The sequence below is a fragment of the Alligator sinensis genome, unplaced genomic scaffold (genome assembly GCF_000455745.1).
Source record: "Alligator sinensis unplaced genomic scaffold, ASM45574v1 scaffold173_5, whole genome shotgun sequence".
Classification (NCBI taxonomy): Eukaryota; Metazoa; Chordata; order Crocodylia; family Alligatoridae; genus Alligator; species Alligator sinensis.
In genome coordinates this window covers 820,101-828,845 of record NW_005842198.1, presented here as the reverse complement: position 1 = coordinate 828,845, position 8,745 = coordinate 820,101, and the positions used below count along the sequence as shown (strand labels likewise).

The window sequence follows — 8,745 nt, the reverse complement described above, 5'->3', positions numbered from 1 at the left end:
CAGGAGAGTGGAGACTGCAAACCCCTTCCTCTCCTGGCCAGAGTGCCTGGCCAGCTGCAAACCCTGGGTTGCAAATGCTGCACTCTCTGCCCTGCTGCCCTCCTCTAGGCTCTCCAGAGTGCAGCGTGTGACTGGCGCAGAAGGGCACAGTGGGCCAAGCAAGAAAGCTGCCTGCCGCTGCAAGCTCCACGCTGCCCTGGCCACACTTCTTCCACATGCACAGGGGCAGTGCACACCCACCCTGCCCCTATCCCCCAACATATCTGGGGGGGCACAGGTCCCCCTGCCCCCAGGAATGCACGATGCTACTGGGAGCAAGCCCTGCCCTAGCCTGCAGCAGGTGGGCAGCTGGGGGGGGAGGGAAGCTAGCTCGTGCTCCTGCTGTAGCAGCTGCTGCCTTCCATTGGGGGCAGGGGGCTGTGAATCTCCCTGGCTCCATAGCCCTGGGAGCTGGGGGCCCCCTCAAGCAGGGCTGGGGGGGCAGCAGAGAGAGGGACACCAACAGGGTTGTGGAGGGCATTTAATTTTAACCACAAATTTTGGGATTTTTCATCAGAGAATCTGTGATTTTTTATCATGGGAAACCAGGATCCCTGGCGGTAACAAGTCCTGAAGGAAGATCCGGGCCACTCAAACTGCTTCAGATAGCCCCATTTGAAAAGGACTTATCCTGGGAGCCAGTGCACAATGTCCATTTGTACTAATACTATAGTAACACCTAGAGTCCAGGATCTCAGTAGACCAAGTGATATACAATCAATGAGAACCCTTGTCCCATTGGATAATTTAAACCAACAGAACGATTAAAGGATGGAAATTAAATGCAAGAAAAAAAAAATCAACTTCACACAGTCACATAATTGATTAGAACCGATCTGGACCCCCAATTTGCAGACCACTGGACTAGACTGGCTGTCCCCAGCATCAGTGGAAATGGAAATCGCTAAGCACTAGGGGTAACCTGATAAAAAAAAAAAAAAAGTTGGCCTGATACCGATGGGCAATTATTGACCAGCCATATCGGCCAATACCGATCCAAATGCCAATATGCAGCCCAGCAGCATGGAGAACATCTGGCCAGTAAGTCTGCTGGGGGTTAGGGGCATGGGGGAGGAAAGGATCATGAGGCAGGGGGGCAGATCAAGGCTCCTGGAATGAGGGAGGAAGTACGCTGCCCAGCTGGGGTGGGGTGGGGTGGGGTGGGGCATGGGACAGGGCTGGCAGCTAATCTGGGTGATATAGGGGGGCAGCTCTCACCACTGCACATACCCCCGGGGGAGGCATGGGGGCATTTGTCCCCCTGTATCTGTGCATGGAGTGAGGGGGGGACTGCTTGCTGTGTGCTCGGGGCCAGGGCTGCCCCAGCCTCTTGTCCTGCCCTACCCAGCCCAAGCACAGCCACCAGGAAGAGGCTGAAGCAGCCCCTAATCTGGGTGATATAGGGGGGCAGCTCTCACCACTGCACATACCCCCGGGGGAGGCATGGGGGCATTTGTCCCCCTGTATCTGTGCATGGAGTGAGGGGGGGACTGCTTGCTGTGTGCTCGGGGCCAGGGCTGCCCCAGCCTCTTGTCCTGCCCTACCCAGCCCAAGCACAGCCACCAGGAAGAGGCTGAAGCAGCCCTGGCCCTGATGCACACAGCAGCAGGAACCACCCTCCCCCCACGGCTCTGTTCTACACCCTGCCCCACCCCAGCAGGGCAGCACCTGCCCCTGCCCCAGCCCCACTCCCTCCCTCACTGCAGGGGCCTCAATCTGCCCCCACCCCACTGGTGGATTAATGAACATGTGGACCCTGAGATCCTCATCAGCAGGGAAGTGAAAGCTGCAGTTTTAAACTTGGCACCCATTTTTGGCACCAAGTTTAAAACTGTGGCTTTCCCACTTGCTTCCCTGGATGCTGGAAGCAGGGTCCCACCACCAATGAGGCTGGGGGGAGGAGGGAGCAGGGCTGGGGTCAGACCCAGAGAGCTGCACTGTACCTGGGGGAGGGGGGTGTGCTAGGTGGTGCAGCGTCTGAGGGGGTGGGGGCTGACCTGGGCTGGGAGAGCTGTCCCCCACCTGGTGGGGGTGGGGGCAGTTGGGGCCAGGCTGGTTGGGCCAGAAACTCTGCATTACGCTATGCCTTTGTTGGCAGCAGTGCTGGGAGGGCCTTGGGGGCTATAGCTCCCAAAAATTAATCTTAGCCCCCCGTAGCCACCCCTCCCAGTGCTGCCACCTGCCCACAGAGACACAGCATGGTGCTCCCAGCCCAGCCCTCTGCATCTGCATGGGACAGCCAGGCAGCAGCTCCCTGCAGGTAAGTGTAATGGGGAGGGGGGAGCAAAACTGAGCCACAGGCAGCTTGCAGCGGGAGGAGGGGCAGAGGACTGCCTCCGTGTGATCAAGAGTGGGGGAGGGGGAGGTCCTGTAAGAGGAAAGTGTGCATGTGTGTCCATGTGCAGAGAGTGAGAGTATGCGCACCTGTGTCTGTGCGCACCTGTGTCTGTGCATGTGTGTGTGCACATTTGGCCGTAGCGGGGCAGGGAGCAGGGAGAAGACATGAGCAAGTGCCCTCCCAGTTTGGTGGGGTGCGCCCAGTCTCCCCCGCTGGCACTAGGAGGAGAAGGGGCCCCCCCGCAGCCCAGCTCCCATCGGGGGAGGGGGCCTTCAATTGTGTGCTTGCCCAGAGCCCCAGTACACCCTAGTCTGCCTCTGCCCCCGTACTGATCTGCTGGGCAGGGGGCCAGGGCGCAGTAGATCCTGGGTTGCCCTTTCCTTCAAAAAGTAATCTTCAACTTAAGAAGTTTGGAGACCACTGGCTTAAAGGGACCTAAGCCATAAATGAGAATTTCTGGCTTCAAGACATTTTCTTTTGCTATTCCAAAAACAGTGGCCAGCTACCTCTAGAATCACAGGGAGGACAGAAGAGTGGCTTAGACACATTCCCACTTTGGCTACATCTTTAACTTAGCAAAGCTGTGGTTCTAGCCCCTTATATATAGAATTTTTTTTGTTTTTTTTTCTCTCTACCCATTATTTCCCTAGCCTTAGCTCAGTAAGCACAAAATCTCATTGATGTAAACCTACTACATCCTCCATCTACCATCTCTAACAGTTTGCAAGCCCCACAGTCTTTAGTTTTCTACTGAGGTGTCTAGCACACTTTTGTAGAGCATAATAAATTCTAACTCGTGGTTAAAAGGATAGCCCCACCCCAGCAGGGCAGCACCTGCCCCTGCCCCAGCCCCACTCCCTCCCTCACTGCAGGGGCCTCAATCTGCCCCCACCCCACCCCTTCCCTCCACAGATTTACCAGCCAGATGCTGCTCTCCAAGCTGCTGGGCTGCACTCCTGGCTGCGTGCATTTATCAGCAACATTATCGGCCACATCAGCCAAAAAAAGCCAACTGCCAATAATGTCAGTTTTCCTTTTATTGGTGCCAATAACATATGGACCGATGTATCGGTGCACCTCTACTAAGCACCTTGCAAAGTTACATGCCAAAGACATAAGGAACATAGAGAACAGCAAAGAAGTAAACAAAGCTTCAGTTAAATATATTGTAAAATAAATTCTTTTACTCCCTAACACACCCTCTGTACAAGACACCATTGACAAAGCTTAAGCTACAGCTTCCAATAAAAATTCAAGCATCTTGCAATCTTGTACCTGCAAACTTCTAGTATGGGGAAGATGAGCCTGTTCTTATTTACAACAAAAACAAGAGGTTGAATGTAAAAGAGCATGTTTAATGTATCTGGGGAACCTAAAGTACCAACATAATTCAGATCAGCAAGACAGACACTCACTCCTTAATTAAGTGGGTGATGTTCTATTTAAAACAAAAAGACAACCCTGGGCTATAGCTAAGATTAAGCACTCACTCTTGCAAAGGAAGCTCCAACTAGCATCAATGTAAAGGCTTTAAATCATGAAAAATAAACCATCTAATAGTCTGTATTCAATAGTAAGTAGAAAGTCAGGACACAGACTGATTTGGATTAACACATTTTCAGTTATAACAAGTAATTTTACAGAGGATTAGTATCTTGATGGCCTGATCAATACTAGGCACTGCTGCTATTACAGATGAAGAGAAAATTACCCCTCTGGTAATAAAGTGTGTGTGTCTTGGTTCTCCTTCATTTGCTGAGTCCATTACTGTAATGGTTCCAGCATTAACAGCTGGGGCAATTTAAGCAGCAAGGTTGTGATGAATCTAAAAGCAGGCAACATTTGCCACTCATTTTTTCTTGTAGATTATTCTGCATATGCAAGGCCTCTACCTGGCTGTTTCCAACATACAGGTTATTTTTGTGTGACAATCAACACTATTTCTTAATTATTATCTCATTAGTAGTGTTAAGGGTCAATAATGCAAACTAAAACAAAAACCGCTAGTGGCATATCAGCTGCTGATTCTGCTAATATGCACACTATGAACATAAGTAAGAAGTATAACATGATAACAAGCTTAAAGTGGAGATAAAGTGTCAACGTTAATTTGCCCATATGTAGCATCTCTTAAATTCTTCTGTCCATCAGAAATATTAACATCACGTACCATTTTACAAAGAGAAAATGCAAACAAGGAAATAACAGACTATATGAACAACAAACTATGCCAATAATGTACTAATTTATTTTTTTTAGAAATTACTGACTTAAGTATAAGATATCAGTTGTCTCTTTTTTCTTGTCCATAAAATAATTACATAACTGAAGTTAAATGCTTTCTATTTTACCTTGCTCATATGTTTAACAATCAGACAACAAAATACACAAAGATATCATTATACCAATGTGAGCATATTTATATGTCAACACTCCGATCCCTGTTTGTTGATGTATTTTATTATTACTGTATTCCAATAACCACAATTAGGTTGGGATCCCAATTATGCTGAGAGCTGTACAGAATAAGATTAATGACAGCAGGATATCTTTGCTGTTATTTGTTCTGGTTTTGGGAGCAACTGTATAACCAGTTTACACTGCTGTAAATGATTACATGAGGTATAGCATTATGCTAAGTATGTTTCAGCCAGATCATCCCCAGAGATTTTACAACCTATTCAGGTACGGGACACTCTGGACATGTTCAGTATGTTATTTTTCAAACAGTCCTGACTTACTGTCTAATCTTGCAAACTCTTATTCCTGAAAGTAGTCACACCGACTACATGTCAATTAGAACAGCAGGGGGTCAGCATTTCTCAAGAGCAGTTTAGCAAGTAAATAACATTATTTTTTAATACAAACTCTTGGAACTTTTTTTTTTGAAGTAAAAAGGAAAACAAATTTTGCAAGGCAGTCAAGTCCGAAAAAGGGTTTCTGCACGTGTGGGGCAATGGAAGGAACCACATATTTTTGTCACATTAAAAACAATTTACTGCTCAGCAGACCAAACTTTGGTCAACAGTGCAATGAAGGAACCCAAGTCAAAGACAAATGAGACTAATTCCATTTTAGTTCCTTATAAAGAGAAAATAAACTCTCATAGGAGTTGAGCTCTCAATTAAAGTGTCTTTGTTAGACTCAGTAATCAATAATGTCTAGTCTAATAGCTATGTTTTCATGTTGAACATTATAGTGCACACAAAGATAGTAATTTGGTAAGGGCAGGAAAAGAGGAGAGCTACACGGATCAAGTGAAGGGCCTAAAATCAGTTGGAGCCAACAGCACTTGGCATCTCTAAAAAAATAGCTTCTGAAACATATAAAAGTCCAACTAGATTTAGTTGTGCTAGTTCTCTTAACCCCTATGGAAAAATACTCAGTTGCACGTTAATACTCCACAGGCCACACAAAAAACGAACACATAGTTCCTCACTTACTAACAACTGGATGCAAGGTTGAAAACGTTTTTAAAAAGAGCATGCAGGCACTCAAATATCACCTTCATACACAAATTTATTGCACTAGATTATATGTAGGCAAAATTAAAATCAACAAAGGCCAGAAATTTACCCAGGCCTTGGGAGTGTGGATTTGTTTTTTTTTTTTAATAAAATAATTTATCCTGATATTTCATTAGGTTTGCTGCTACTGCCACTTAGTAGTGTCACTACGATCTAGCTCTGAATGGATAGCCTAGTACCTAGATGAGATATACTGCCCATTCAGAAAGTGTGTCAAGCACTAGGCTTCAAATAGGTTCAAATTTTACTTACAAAGCAAACAAAAGTGAATTAAATCTGGATTTAGCATTCACTCCCCAGAATAGAGTCACTACCTAGCATGTGCATGACCCAAGCCAGGTTCTCTCTTCTAACCAATTCCCTCTGGTTAGCAATACTCATAAAATCTTCTCCATAAGACATCAGGTTAAGCACACTACTGTTTGGGTTATTATGAAATATTTTGATTGGGCTCTGTGCAAGAGTCTTGGCAGAGCTACAGCCATCGATATGCATTTCCCACATCTTCAGCATCTCTTACATGGGCATGTAAATCAGGGATGCTTACATTCAGACACTGAAGGGTGTACCAGCAACCTTCCAGAAACCCCAAGAGTGTACCTGATTTTGAGCAGAAAAAGGTATATTAGTTAAAGTTACAAATAAGTGAGCTTTAGCAGATTCAGTTTGTACTTCCTTAGAAGGGAAGCAAATATAAATATGCCTTCCCGTTTAAAGTCACTCCGCACTTTTCTTCTTCCTTCCCCCTTACCTTCTCCATTGGCTCATTTTCAACAAACTTACTCCAACTACTGTCCTTTCTTCTTAGTTTCCTTTGCCTGCAAACTCTGCGTACATTTTCCCCACTACTTTGATCCCCTACTTCCATTCCTGCACATTCACACTTGTACTTAGGGTCACCATCAGTAATATCTTCTTCACTAAATCTTAGGGGATTCAGTAAGGAACGTAACTGGTGGACTAGGGCAGGTGGAATGACTTTTGGTCCATGCTTCAGGCAACTGGACTGAACGGCTCAGGTAGTCCTTTCAGTCCTAAGTTACTGTGTTAAAAAAAAATCAAAAAACAAAAAAGAAATCACAAAATTCAGCATAACATATTGCACTGGGCAGTAACTTACCTATATGTATTAAGGAAAATATTTAGATGCAATTATTTTATACATGGGGGAAATCATTTAACAAATAAATGGTAACATAACAAGAACAAACCATCTGTGTACTGTATCTGCTTGATATATTAGACCACATTCTGCTTTGCACTGTTTTCAGTCAGCAGTGTTACTTCTGATGTCCATGTTCTGGACAGCATTAGTGAGATCAGAATCAGACTTGAAAAAGGTAACTTCCACTAGTGAAGAGTGGGAAAAGGCCAAATGAATTCCACCGCAATGGAGTCATAGAAAAGTAGGGCTGGAAAGGAGCTCCAGAGTTCATCTAGTCCAACCACCCTGCCTGAGGCAAGATCATCCCCATCCAAACCATCTGATACGATCCATGACCTAAACTCTCCATCAGGCTATGGTCAACCCTGACAACACAGACCAAACACCCTGACCTGTCACTGGTAAATCAAGGGAACCAAGGAAGCCAACATCTTGCTTCTATGAAAAGGTGTCGACACCTGCTCAAGAGTTCATGGGTAGTGGGCCACAACTTCCACTGCAGAGCAAGGCAAACGCCCCCCACAGTCTGTACCAGTTTGACTATGCAGTAAAATCCCTTCCTGTCCCCAAATATGTTGAGTATCTTGCACTGAGCAGTGGGGCAAGAAGAACCTCTAGCAAAGAAACCTCCAGCTTTGGTCCCAGCAGAAGCATTCGCATGCCCCAGGCAAAGTCCCCACCCTTGGCTATAGCCAACACCCAGTGCCTCTGAGGAAGGCTCAGAAACACTGTGATGCAAAAAGCAAAAATAGGAAGGGGGGTAGGGTCAACCAGCAAAGCCCAGATGCCTGGCAAATACCCACAGCACAATATAGGCATGGGTACCACAAACTGAGCATTAGATTCCACATGCTAATCAAACACTGCACTGTGGGCCTAGAAGGCTTGGCAACAAGTTAGTCACCCGCTGCCTTCCAACTACAGAAATAAAAATTCTTTGTGCTTATGGAGCCTGGCCTTCAAGGACAACATTCGAAGGCCAGGCTCCCTAGACACAAAGAATTCTTATTTCCATAGTTGAAAGGCAGCAGGCAACTAACGACTTACTTCCTGCCATGACATGATACATATCAGGGAGGCAGGGGGCCTGTGCTGGGGAAAGTGCCTTTGCTATATACATATATATACACACACACACACACACAATATCTACCTATATAGATCTCTATATAAAGTTATGTATATATTTTATGAATTATACATAACATGTATTTATAATATAGCATGTATTTATCATACATTATAAACATGTTACATATACTATTTATAATATAAATACATGTTCTATATTCTTATAAGAATATGCCCCCAGGAATATGCAGGGTTTCTTTTTATATATATATAAAAAGAATGGCCCAGCCATTCCTGGGGGCCGCTGCTATAACGTTATTCAGACCTAGCCGGGGGAGGCACTGGTAGGAAGTTTTACCACCACGAGAACTTCAGGCCGGTCTCACCAGCTACTCGCTTTGCTCCCGACAAGGATCAGAAGCGTTCATCCCCCCCCCCCCCCCCCCAGCCACGAAGTGGGCTGCCGGGGCGACTGGAGAAGAGGCCGCCGGCCCGGCCCCTGAGCCGCTTGGATCCGGCCCCGCGGGCGCCGCATCGCGCGGGTCCCTGGCTGCGCTGGAGGCGCGTCACGTTGGCCCGGGCCCCCCCGCCCGCCCGGCGCCCAG

At 46.5% G+C, this 8,745-nt stretch overlaps 1 protein-coding gene across 10 annotated transcripts in view; it reads right to left on the bottom strand.

The window, feature by feature from the left end:
* FTO (FTO, alpha-ketoglutarate dependent dioxygenase) overlaps positions 1–8,745 on the bottom strand; it is a 432,416-nt gene that overhangs the window by 423,308 nt on the left and 363 nt on the right. The window lies entirely within an intron of this gene.